Source organism: Triticum aestivum, chromosome 4B (genome assembly GCF_018294505.1).
Source record: "Triticum aestivum cultivar Chinese Spring chromosome 4B, IWGSC CS RefSeq v2.1, whole genome shotgun sequence".
NCBI lineage: Eukaryota > Viridiplantae > Streptophyta > Magnoliopsida > Poales > Poaceae > Triticum > Triticum aestivum.
The window spans coordinates 34820287-34834560 of NC_057804.1; positions in this window are offsets into that span (position 1 = coordinate 34820287).

Sequence of the window (14274 nt, forward strand, 5' to 3'; positions counted from 1 at the left end):
ACAGGACATATTTACTAAAGTGCTTTTGATTCACTTATGGCTCGATGGAGGGCTCGCCCTCTTGCGAGCGCTGGCGGTAAGGACGCCCTCTGGGCAGGGCCCCCTGGCAAAGGTGTCTTCCTTTGTTTAGAAGCCTCCGCTTCAAAGTTTTTGGAGGCAGCCCTTTTATTCCCGCCAGGGGAGGGGATGTTAGATTCACCTCCCCGATCATCCTCCTTCTTGGAGACATCAATTCCCCCGGTCTGGATGTACAATGCATGAAGCCCGCTTTTGGATTCTCTATCCCTCTCCTCATCCTCTCCTAATGGTACCTGATATGGTGCGCGCTCAAGCATCCTGATTAATAAAGGATCCGGTGAGCCTTCGGGAAGAGGGGCCGAACACCTAATCCTCTCCGGCTTTCTTAGCCAGTCCTGGCCAAGGGTAGTTTTCAGAATAAAGCTATAATAAACACGAAACAACGTGTTCGGTTGCGGAGTTACTTACTTGGGTATCCGGACGATTACAGTTCAGGCCCGCATCCTGGGTGGTGTCCGGACACTTTATTCGTGATCCGAAAAATAACCTATACATCCCTTCGAGCGTCACGCCGAAGAAGTGCTGAATAGTTCGCGGTCCCTCTGGGTTGAACTCCCACATCCGGAGAGGTTGACGTTTGCATGGCAGGATCCGACAAACTAGCATTACTTGAATTATTTTGACGAGGCTGATATCCCTCTTAAGGAGATCCCGAATGCGGTTTTGCAATGTCGGTACGTCATTAGCAGGCCCCCAGTCCAGTCCCTTGTTGACCCATGATGCCAATTGAGGCGGAGGGCCCGAGCGGAAGGCAGGGGAAGCCGCCTACTTTGTGCCTCGGGGAGCTATGATATAGAAACACTCCAGTTGCCATAAATCAGACACCTCCGGGAAGGAACCCTTGGGCCATGGGGCATCGATGCCTTTGCTTATACAACACCTCCACACTCCGAGTGTCGCCCGTCAACCATCTTCGGCTTCACATTGAAGGTCTTAAGCCACATGCCAAAGTGTGGGGTGACGTGGAGGAAGGCTTCACACACGACGATAAATGACGAGATGTGAAGGATGGAATCCGGAGCCAAATCATGGACATCTAGCCCGTAATAGAACATAAGCCATCTAACAAAGGGATCCAGACTAAAGCCTAGCCCTCGGAGGAAGTGGGAAACAAATACAACTCTCTCGTTGGGTTTGGGAGTGGGGATGACCTGCCCTTGAGCAGGCAGCCTATGCAGGATGTCGGCGGTCAGGTACCTGGCCTCCCTAAGCTTCTTGATGTCCTCCTCTATGATAGAGGAGGCCATCCACTGGCCTTGAAGGTTGGATCCGGACATGATTGGAGGTCCAAAGCGCTTGAACCCGAGCCTTGGGTGTTGGAACTCGAGGTGAGGGAAGGGGAGGATCGAGCGCGGGTGTGAAAAGATAAGACCTTGGCCCCTTAATAAAAGGGGTGAATATCAAGCGTCCCCCGCGTGACTATTTGGAACTTGCCTAAAATCAGGGAGTCATATTAACAAATGCGGTTGGGTTACCCATGCCCGTATTGATGAGAATCCCGCAATAAGGGGACACGATCTCTGCTTCAACAAGACGTGCCAATAAAACCGCCTCGCAATATGTGCAATGGCTGGTTGTGAAAAATGGTTCGAATAATGACCGGGTCGTGGCGTGATGTCACTCTTCAAAAAAGTTGTCAGCCGATTAGATTTGTGGAATACTGTTCTCTCTATGGTGGTATGTGGAATTTTTTTTGCAGAGCCAGACACGATTCTCGTGTTCAAAATCTTCTATGGAGTATTCGGAGGAGGAACCCGCCTTGCAATGCCGAAGACAATCTGCGAGCCGGACTCATCGTCATTGAAGCCTGGTTCAGGGGCTACTGAGGGAGTCCTGGATTAGGGGGTATCCGGACAGCCGGACTATATACTTTGGCCGGACTGTTGGACTATGAAGATACAAGATTGAAGACTTCGTCCCGTGTCCGGATGGGACTCTCTTTTGCGTGGAAGGCAAGCTTGGCGATTCAGATATGTAGATCTCCTTCTTTGTAACCGACTCTGTGTAACCCTATCCCCCTCCGGTGTCTATATAAATCGGAGGGTTTAGTCTGTAGGACAAGAACAATCATAATCATAGGCTAGCTTCTAGGGTTTAGCCTCTACGATCTCGTGGTAGATCAACTCTTGTAATACTCATATCATCAAGATCAATCAAGCGGGAAGTAGGGTATTACCTCCATCGAGCGGGCCTGAACCTGGGTAAACATCGTGTCCCCATCCTCCTGTTACCATTAGCCTTAGATGCACAGTTCGGGACCCCCTACCCGAGATCCGCTGGTTCTGACACCGACAGCCGTGATAGCCTAGCGTAAGTTGCTTGCTTATTTACTTCCTTGTTTTCTTGTTTATTTGTTTGCTTGTAGTGAGTGCAATTCTTTTCCGCGGTTTGCTAGTGGCCAGAATAACCTATTTTTTAAATCTAGGCCACAATAACCATGGGCTACATATTTACTGTAGTGACACTGAGGCCTCCTATGGGCCGTGGAAACAATGTGCCTTCTACAGGCCGCAGAAACAATGGGCCTTCTGCGGGGCATAGAAACAATGGGCCTTCTATGGGCCATAGACACAATGGTCCTTCTACGGGCCGTAGACACAATGAGCCTTCTACGGTCTGTCTCATCAATGGGCCTTCTACGGCCCGTATGATCGATTGGCCAAACATTGGCCAATAACAGACCGCATTATGGCCCTAAATGGGCTAGAGTTGGAATCGTCCGTTCATGGGCCAACCATAACAGGTCATCGCTAATTGGCTGTATTTGATGACGCTATGAAAAGGGTTGAAAGTTCTAGTATTGGACTATAGGGGGGGTGAATAGGTGATTTTTATGAAAGTCTTCAAAACACGGGGGCTTTGAAGACAAACAGTAGAAATGAACCTATTGATATGCAGCGGAAGCTAGACTACACTAGACAAGCCATAGTCAAGTAAGCAATGAAGTGAAAGCACGAAGACTATCACCAACTAGGTAGTAAGGATTGGGATGGGAGATAGTATGAAGCCAAATAGTAAATAGTCTTCACTCAGTGAAGTCAACTATACCAGACAAATGGGCAATGAATTCACGAAGACAAACTGTAAATAAAGAGAGGTGAAAGATAGAACCAGTTGCTTGGAGGGGACAAGGATTTGTTGGACCAGTTCCAGTTGATGTGACAACTGTACGTCTAGTTAGGGAGGCTGAGATTCAACTCAGAAGACCGTGTCTTCACCTTATTCCCCTTGAGTTAAGAACACTTAGTCCTCGCCCAATCACTCAGGTAAGTCTTCTAGGTAGACTTCCAAACCTTCACAAACTTCGTTCACTGGCAATCCACAACGACTCTTGGATACTCAGAACGCGACGCCTAACCGGCTAGAGGATTAACAATCCTCAAGTGTAACAAGTCTTCAGATCACGCAGACAGAAAGACTTCAGTGATGCCTAACACTCTTTGGCTCTGCGTGTTTTGGGCTTTGTCCTTGCAAGGGTTTCTCTCTCAAATGCTTCGGAGGTGGGTTGCTCTCAAACAACAAAATCTGTGCACTAACTCTGAGCAGCCACCAACTTATGGTGTAGGGGGTGGGCTATTTATAGCCAGGAGGCAACCCGACCTGATTTGTCCAAAATGACCCTGTGTCACTAAGGAACTGACACGTGTCCAATGGTCAGATTTCAAACACAGGCGGCGGCTTGACTTGGGCTACAAGTAAAGCTGACTTATCCGGCTCTGGATAAGATTTGCTCTCATTGTCTCCGTAGAAGACATAGGATTTGGTTGAGCATCACCTCAGTCACTTTGACTTTGTTCACTTGGACCCCACTTAACAGTATGGTGGTTCCTATGACTCAACAAAGAAGACAAGGAAACTATGAAACAACTATGTCTTCGCACTCCATAGTCTTCACGGGATGTCTTCTTATGTCACAGTCTTCAATGTGAACATCTTTACAGACCACCTTTGTCTTCAACGTCTTCACACATTTTTAGGGGTCATCTCTGGTAGGTAAACTAAATCAATATGGGACTACTACCTATGTTATCCTGCAATTCTCACAAACACATTAGTCCCTAAACCAAGTTTGTCGTGAATACTCCAAAACCAACTAGGGGTGGCACTAGATGCACTTACAATCTCCCCCTTTTTGGTGATTGATGACAAAATGGTTGAAGTTTTTCAACGGGGATAAAAGTATGTGAAAGTTCAGTGTTGTGAGTATTGTCTTCGTACATATGACGAGGCTCCCCCTGAAGATGTGCATATAAATGATGTGCTTTTGAATGGAAATGCACATGGCAAGTTTTGCTTTGTGGAGGCCATCTTCAAAGTGTGAAGACAATACATTATGCATATAAGAAGATAATGAAGATAATGATATGCATAATGGAAAATGGACGTCTGCAAAATGACTCTATGCGGAATTTATCATGGCATCACAAAGTAGCAGAAAGGTAGCAGACGACCATCGAGTTTAAGTGTTACAACTCAAAGAACCAAATGTATCAAAAGACGAGAGTTGTAAATACTTGGAAAAAATAATGCAACCACCCATAGGGACCCGCTTGAAGACTATCAACTCATATGCTTCTCCCCCTTTTGTCAGTAATGATCAAAAAGGTTTGAAGACATAGAGCATCTACTCGTTCCCAGAAGGAGTAGATGTAGGAGCATGGTCAGCGTAGGAGTTTGGTGGTGCAGAAGGGCCTGATGCAGTGTCAGGATGCAGTGTTGCCATGGTTGGTGAAGTGGCGTCATCTTCTTCATCAACGACATTCACAACAATAGTTGCAGCCGAAGATGAATATTCAGAATCTTCAAGTGAGGGAGTGTGGTGCCAGCTTGCATTTTGTGGAGGCCTGGAATCAAACATGAAGCCCTCGGTGAAGCCATCTTTGCGAAGATTGTCTTCAGGACATAGTAGGGTGAGGCTCTTCCAGGACCGCCGAGAGGTTTCATGGGCAACAAATGAGTTCTTGGTGGCCAGGTTTCGAATGCGATTGACATCCACCAAGAGACTTTGCATCTGACGCTTTATCCAGTCGTGGTGCTTGTCCTGCTTTTGATGTAAGGCCACAAGTAGCTCTCAGTCATGGAGTGCACGAGAACGCTTCCGAGGCCTTTGGCAATTGTACTAGCAGTGGCTTCGCTATTGGCATGATGAGGCATACGCACATTGCCAGCCAAAGGATAAGTAGGAGTTGCAGCATTGGGGACATGAATTCCTTCTATTGATTGTGTGAAGCTTTGATGATCAACATTATGAAGATATAGAGGCTCCTTGGCAGTCTCGGGGTAGATGGCTTCAACAAACAGATCAACCTCAGGTAAAAAGGCAAGATGGTTGCATGCCAAGGGCTGATAGTCGACAGAAGAATGGAGTTTGATCAGGCACATCACCCATGGAGCATAACACTTTAGGCCAAATAGATCAATCCCAGATTCAGCAAGTTGTCTGATGAAGAAATCCTGGGAGTTGAATCTTATGCCTAACAAGGTCTTCATGGTTCCTTCAAGTTTGGCTTCGGAAGAATGTCCCTTGATTGGCCATAGAGTACGCCTCAGTATGATAGATTGTGCGGGGCAAGTACTCGAGGTCCTTGACAAAGAATTCCTTGGGATATTCTGCATCTTGAGGCAATGGCTTCATCATGCTGAGCATCTGACTCATATTGGGTTCAGGCCTCTGAAAAATACTCTGCAGTTCTTCTTTGTGAAATTGACAACCAGGCTCATACAATTCACCTGGAGTGGGCAGGGAGGTAAGCTCGATGATGTATTGAGCTTTGGCTTCATGGTGCAAATCTCCTGTCATCCACTCGAGGATCCATGTCTTCAGATCGATCTTGTAGCCATGAATGTGAAGAGTAGCATAGAACTGCAGTAGAAGCTCTTCATTTCGGTGCTCTCTAGCAGTGACTAATGGTAGAAGACCAGCATCTCGAAAGTAGTCCAGTGCTTCTTCAAGACAGGGGCAGCCTAGCAATAGCTTCACAATCAAGACGCATGTGAGGAAAAAATCTCTCTTGATTGTAGAGGATACATGAGTAGTAGATGCGCTGTTGATGGCTCCAAAAGCGATCGGAAGAGATCTTTGGCTTCGAGTATGGGTTCTTGGAACTGTCAAAGAATGTATTGTGTGCTCTGAAGCTGGTGACACTAAAAGATCCTGGCGATGTAGCAGCACCTGGAAGCCTTGGCAGCCTTGGCTTTGGCTTCTGAACTTGTGGTCGTTGCTCCACAAGATAGTCATATTGTGGTCCGGGGGCTATGGGAGGAACCAAAATGGGCCATCTCACTGTGACAAGATGATCGCGGTCGTAGGCCTATTCAATTGTGTGAGGCCTTGGTAGTGGTACAGGGGCTTTAGCATTCACAGTGGCTTCAGGCACCACATTAGCTTCAGGATCCACATTGTCTTCGGCCATGACAACGTCATTGGCGTCAGTAGCAGTGTTTGTGGCAGCCTTAGTGTTTTCAACCTCCGTTTGTTGCAGAACAGGAGGGTCTGGCACAAGCACATTCTCCTCGAGAATAACTTGATCTGTGGCAGGGGGTGTGGCAACTCTTTCTCTTTCTTCTCTTCTTTCTTCTTCTTTGGCAGATGCAGCCGGAATTGCTTCAGCAGCTTTAGCTTTAGACGCTTGAACCATCATAGAAGGATTCTCTACAGTGAACACTTGTCGTGTCACTGAACTAGATTGTTGTGAATCTTCTTCTAGGATGGTGGACATGGAGACTGATGGCCTGAGACCTTTGCGAAGCCTGTGAAACACTGGCGACACCTTTGGAGATGGAGTGGTCTCCATGTAGTTGTCGTCATCAAGTACTGGATTGGTAACTTGAGCTAGTGGAGTATGGGGTGTCTCATCTTGAACTGGGATTTCTTCTTGTGGGTGCTCAGCCCAGTAATCATCTTGAGCGATTGGCATCAATGGACGACCAATGCTAATGTATTCACTGCTTGTTAGAGCAGGCGATGATACCAATTGGTGCTCGAGTTGAGGAAGGACTTCATCATCAATGACATTGCCTTCATGACCAATGTCTTCAGCTGTGATGGGGTCAATACCTGGAACTTCTTCATCTTCATGAGCCTCTGTGGAAGCAGGCTGGTGGATCACAATACGTCGATCTTTGTTGGAGGCAACTGGAACAGCGACAAAGATGGGTTCAACAATGAGAGGCTGAGAGGCCGCAACACGCTCTTTCTTTGAAGACTTAGATCCCTTAGTCTTCAACTTTTTCTTCGAAGGGTCATCTTCAGATGCATCCTTGTGCTTGCGCTTCTTGGCTTCAGCTTCAGCTGCCCTTGTCTTCTTCAACTCTGAAGCTGCTGAGGTGACCTTAGGCTTCGAGCCTGTCATACTGGCAGGGAAGACAATGTGAGGTTCTTCCTGCCTTGGTGCTTCAGTTTGTGTCATAGAAGTCTTCTTTTGTTTGGCAGCCATTCGGGGATTGATGCCAGGGCGCCCAAGAGCTTTGCACTTCTCAGCTTCATTGTGTGCTTGAACACATTTCTGAGCGAAGTACTTCATGCGCTCTCATGAGCCTTTAGCTTCATTGCACATCATGTGAAACTCTTCCTTGAGGTCATGCAGCATCGTCTTGAAGATTTGAACATCTGCCACGCTGAGCTTGGCCATGTTCTTCTTGAAGTGAGCCTTCTCATAATCGATTTTGTTCTTGAGCTCGATAATTTTCTGAGCCAAGGCCAACTAAGTAGCAATGGCTCCGTGGAATGTGACACTGATGTCCACCGGAAGCTAAAGATCATCAATACTGATGTGCTAGTCATTGAACCATTCATCAATGAAGTTGTTAAGAATGTCAACATCAAAGAGGGGCAGATCGTTGAAGATTTCCGCCTCTTGCTTGCTCTTGATTAGCATATCAAGAGCATCATCACCAAGATCTTCATCGTTGGACAGATCAATGGTGTCATCCTCGTTGCGCAGAACAGCAAACGGAGTGAGGGGATGCCCAGTGGCCTTCTTGGGCAATGGCTTCTTGGTTCTCTTGGACACGCAAGATAAATCTTCAGACTACGCACTGGATTAAGGTGGTGCAGCATTTAGAGTCTTCCTGGTTGAAGCTTTTGGTGAAGCAGATGGCTTTGAAGATTTTGCCTTCTTCTTCTTTTTCTCCTTTGGAGGTAAGGGAGCATCATCAGAATGAGCTTCTCCAGCAGATTGCTCCACAGCTGCTCTTTGGTCCGCAATGTGAGACAGAAGCCCGTCAAAATTGGCAAAGGGGCCAATTCTGTTCTCATTAGCTTCACGAGTCCCATCTGATCTTGGAGCGGAGGGGCCAGGGTTGAAGTTGAGGCCAAACTCCTTTTGGTTCTTGACAGCATAATCTTTTGCAAACTGATAGTTGCGCTTGAAAAGATTGTCTTCACGATAGCATAAGAAAGAAGATGGGTCAGCATTCTTAGGATGTGGTCCTCTGACCATACAAGGATAGATTTTTCTCAATGGCTTTAACTTTGCTCTTTGGCACCAATCCGTGGTACAGACAGTCACCCCATGGGCGCTTGATGGCATTCTTTTCAGCATATTCAGGGGTTACAAACCTATATTTGAACCATTCCTCAGCCCGATATCTTTGGATCCACTGAATCTTGTTCTTGCGCTGGGTGTAACTTTCCTCTGGATCTGACTTGTACTGTTTATATAGATCAGGAGCCAAATCAAGTGCAGTGTTGCCACAGTGTTGCCTGCCGCCTTTCCGTGCAGACTATTCTGAAGCCATAATGTTCAGACTGATTGGCTTCAACATAGTGAAAGGCTTCCGTCTGCTGGTCAGACAAGAACTGGCTTCAGGAGATTTGATGTGATGCTGTAAGTATTCTGCAAATGTGTGCAGACTATGAGAACCAAGGGATTCTCCCACGGACATGTACCTATGATAGCATTAGAGATGCGAGGGAATGGGAAGAGGTCATATGCATTCTCAGAAGATTTTGAAGATAAATCAGTTTAGAAGACATTGACCTCATAGTGCAAAGACATTCACTTATTTGAAGAGAGTTGGTTCCAGATTTGTACGAATCCATGAATAGGTACAAGTGAGGAATCTAACTAGTTATGAAGCATAAGTGAATATATTTGGCATGATATGAGATGCAGATGAGGACAGATCCAGATTTGGAAGTGAAGAAACCACTTTTGGTTGAAGTGGATGGATTTGACGGATCAAAAAGGCGGTAAAAAGTAAGATTTAATTACGGTTAACAAACTGCTAGACGAGGTTGAGAGAGAGGCCAAGCAGTTTAATCTCCCGCGCCCTAAATTGGCGGCGGAAGACACCTATGGCCGCGACGGAGAGGATGAGGTCTGCGGCCGGCATGAGGACGGCGTAGTAGAAGTCGTGGCAGCTAAGCGCTTCGTCTCCGGCGTCGATGCAAGCTAGCAGAGGCGCTAGGGTTTGAGCGAGGTAGCGAGGGTGGAAGAACAGATATTGACCATGCGGGGTGTATATTTATAGGAAGGAGGAGGGCGGTTCAGCGTAATTACACGTGCCCCTGGCAGTTCACATCTGAGGGACACATGGCATGCATGCAACTCATTGAAAGTTGTTCCATGTTCTTACACACGCCTGGATTGTTGGGTGGTCGTTCTGGCTTCTCCGGTATTCTCAGGCAATAAGGATACAACATTAAAAATAGAGTTAAATGTTTGTCACTTTGTCTTCTGTTGACAAGGACTCAGAGAAGACAATTGACAGGTTTCAATAGAATGCATATGATTTGGACCAGATAGAATTTGAGGAAGAAGCATAGAAGGGGTTAGGGTCCGATCACATTCACTTAGATCAATAAGGATTCAAATATGAAGACATAGCTATAAGTGAAAGCTGTAGAGGACAGAAACAATCATATATATATATATATATATATATATATATATATATATAGAGAGAGAGAGAGAGAGAGAGAGAGAGAGAGACCAACTCAACATTGTAAAGATAAATCATGAAGTTAAATCAATGTTGACGACAAACAAAATGCGAAGACTATGCAACCAAGACGCAAAAATAAACACTTCAATAAGATTTTGGTGGTGGCGTTACCCACCGTATAGGAAGTATTAGACCCAGACACAATGCACAATTATCTGGCGCTCCGAAGTCAAATTCCACGCTAATGTATTCACACTTAGAGTGTATGTCTTCATTGATTGAAGATATACGTTACTTCGTGTGTTGCACATCTAAGGCATCAACATGCATAAGCGTTAGGATGTATGTCCAATTACAGGACATTTGAGGATTCTAAGATATTTAGCTCACACCGCAACTTGCAAAATCTTTTCTCATCCAAGGGCTTTGTGAAGATATGTGCCAATTGCTCTTCAGTGTTGACGTGAATGATATCAATATCTTCCTTCATGACATGATCTCTGAGAAAGTGATGACGGATCTGAATGTGCTTTGTCTTCGAGTGCTGAACTGGGTTGTTAGCAATCTTGATGGTGCTTTCATTGTCGCAGTAGAATGGCACATGCTTCAGATGGATACCATAGTCCTTGAGAGTTTGCTTCATCCATAGAAGCTGAGCGCAGCAAGATCCAGCAGCAATGTATTCAGATTCAGCAGTGGAGAGAGACACACAGCTTTGCTTCTTTGAAGACCAACAGACAAGAGATCGTCCAAGAAAGTGACATGTGCCTGATGTGGACTTGCGATCAACCTTGTCACCAGCATAATCAGCATCTAAGAATCCAACTAGATCGAACTCTGAGCCCTTTGGATACCATAATCCTAGTGTTGGGGTGTAAGCCAAATATCGAAGAATTCCCTTCACGGCTAAGTGATGCGATTCCTTTGGTGCCGCTTGAAATCGGGCACACATGCAAACGCTAAGCATTATATCTGGCCTAGATGCACATAAATAAAGTAAAGAACCAATCATGGAGCGGTATACCTTTTGATCGAACTCTTAACCATTGTCGTCAGGGCCCAGATGACTTTTGTTTGGCATTGGCGTCGTGTACCCTTTGAAGTCTTGCATTCCAAACTTCTTTAGGCAATCTTTGGGGTATTTTTATTGTGATATGAAGATGTCGTTGCTCTGCTGACGGATTTGAAGACCGAGGAAAAATTTCAGCTCACCCATCATGGACATCTGATATTGCTCTTGCGTCATGTGCCCAAACTCATCACTGTATCTTTTGTCAGTGCAGCCAAAGATAATGTCATCCACATAGATTTGGCACACAAACAATTCACCGTCATATGTCTTCGTGAAGAGTGTAGGATCTAGAGAACCAGGTTTGAAGCCTTTGCTCTTCAGGAAGTCTTTTAGTGTGTCATACCAAGCACGAGGAGCTTGTTTGAGGCCATACAGAGCCTTGTTGAGCTTGTATACCATATCAGGATGTTTTGGATCTTCAAAGCCAGGTGGTTGTGCAACATACACTTCTTCTTCAATGTTGCCATTGAGAAAGGCACTCTTTACATCAATTTAGTACAGAAGAATGTTGTGATGGTTGGCATAGGCTAGCAGTATGCGAATGGCTTCAAGCCTAGCCACGGGAGCGAATGTTTCATCAAAGTCAATCCCTTCAACTTGAGTGTAACCTTGAGTAACTAGACAAGACTTGTTTCTGACAACTTGACCATGCTCATCTTGTTTGTTGCAATAGATCCATTTGGTGCCTATGATGTTGTGCTTGCGAGGATCAGGACGCTTGACCAATTCCCATACATTGTTCAGCTCGAACTGACGAAGCTCTTCTTGCATAGCTTGAATCCATTCAGGTTCCATGAAGGCTTCAGCAACTTTCTTGGGTTCAGATATAGAGACAAATGCAAAGTGCCCACAGAAATTTGCTAGCTGCGTTGCTCTAGAACGAATGAGTGGACCAGGTGCATTGATGTTGTCAATTATCTTCTCAATCTGTACTTCATTTGCAACTCGGGGATGTACTGGACGAAGATTTTGCCCTTGCAAATCATTGTCTTTAGCTTCAGCATTGACTTCAGGGTGAGCATTGTCTTCAGGTTGATTTGGTGCAATGATGATTTCTTCTTCAACCTGAGCTTCTGAAGGTATGATTTCTCCAGTACCCATAAGCTTGATAGATTCACTAGGAGGGACTTCATCTAGCACATTTGGCAGGTGCTCCCTTTGCAAGCTGTTAGTCTCATCGAACCGCACATTCACAGATTCAACCACTTTATAGTGAAAGAGGTTGAAGACTCTGTAGGAGTGTGAATCCTTTCCGTATCCAAGCATAAAACCTTCATGTGCTTTCGGTGCAAATTTTGAAGTGTGATGTGGATCCTTGATCCAGCACCTAGCACCAAATACTCTGAAGTAACTGACATTTGGCTTCTTACCAGTTAGTAGCTCATATGATGTCTTCTTTAGAAGCTTGTGAAGATAAACACGGTTGATGACATGACATGCAGTATCAATGGCTTCAGGCCAGAACTTCCTTGGAGTCTTGTACTCATCAAGCATCGTTTGAGCCATCTCAATGAGGGTTCTGTTCTTACACTCCACGATGCCATTATGCTGAGGTGTGTAAGGAGCTGAGAACTCATGACTGATGCCCAGTGTATCAAGATAAGTGTAGACGCCGGTGTTCTTGAATTCTGTGCTATTGTCACTTCTAATGTGCTTGATCTTGATGCCATAGTTTGTCATGGCATGATTGGCGAATCGTTTGAAGACATCCTGCACTTCATTCTTGTAGAGGATTATATGCACCCACATATATCTTGAGTAATCATCAACAATGACGAAGCCATAGAGACAAGCAGTGGTAATAAGAGTAGAGTAGTGGGTAGGGCCGAATAAGTCCATGTGAAGCAGCTTGAAGGGTCGTGATGTCGTCATGATTGTATTCAAGGGATGCTTGGCCCTAGTCATCTTCCCAGCTTCACAAGCACCACACAGATGATCCTTCTTGAACTTGACGCACTCGATGCGCATGACATGCTTCTTCTTCGCGAGCGTATACAAGTTCCTCATGCCAGCATGTCCTAGCCTCTGATGCATGCCAGAGCCAGCACTCTGAAGCCTTTGCTAGAAGACATACGGCCATCTATGGTCCTGCTAAGAAATCTACCATGTACAGATCATCTTTTCGGTACCCTTCAAAGACTAGAGATTTGTCAGATTCCATAAGCACAAGACAATGATATTTTCCAAATATCACAATCATGTTCAGATTGAAGGAAATATGCCCTAGAGGTAATAATAAAGTTATTATTTATTTCCTCATATCATGATAAATGTTTATTATTCATTCTAGAATTTTATTAACCGGAAACATAATACATGTGTGAATACATAGACAAACATAGTGTCACTAGTATGCCTCTACTTGACTAGCTCGTTGATCAAAGATGGTTGTGTTTCCTAACCATAGACATGAGTTGTCATTTGATTAATGGAATCACATCATTAGGAGAATGATGTGATTGACTTGACCCATTCTGTTAGCTTAGCACTTGATCATTTAGTATGTTGCTATTGCTTTCTTCATGACTTATACATGTTCCTATAACTATGAGATTATGCAACTCCAGTTTATCGGAGGAACACTTTGTTTGCTACCAAACGTCACAACGTAACTAGGTGATTATAAAGGATCTCTACAGGTGTCTCCGAAGGTACATGTTGAGTTGGCGTATTTCGAGATTAGGATTTGTCACTCCGATTGTCGGAGAGGTATCTCTGAGCCCTCTCGGTAATGCACATCACTATAAGCCTTGCAAGCAATGTAGCTAATGAGTTAGTTACGGGATGATGCATTACATAACGAGTAAAGAGACTTGCCGGTAACGAGATTGAACTAGGTATTGAGATACCGACGGTCGAATCTCGGGCAAGTAACATACCGATGACAAAGGGAACAGCGTATGATCTTATGCGGTTTGATCGATAAAGATCTTAGTAGAATATGTGGGAGCCAATATGAGCATCCAGGTTCCGCTATTGGTTATTGACCGAAGATGTGTCTCGGTCATGTCTACATAGTTCTCGAACCCGTAGGGTCCGCATGCTTAAAGTTACATGACGGTTATATTATGAGTTTATGTGTTTTGATGTACCGAAGATAGTTCGGAGTCCCGGATGTGATCACGGACATGACGAGGAGTCTCGAAATGGTCAAGACGTAAAGATCTATATATTGGACGACTATGTTCGGACACCGGAATGGTCCCGGGAGGTTTCGGGCATATACCGGAGGGGTT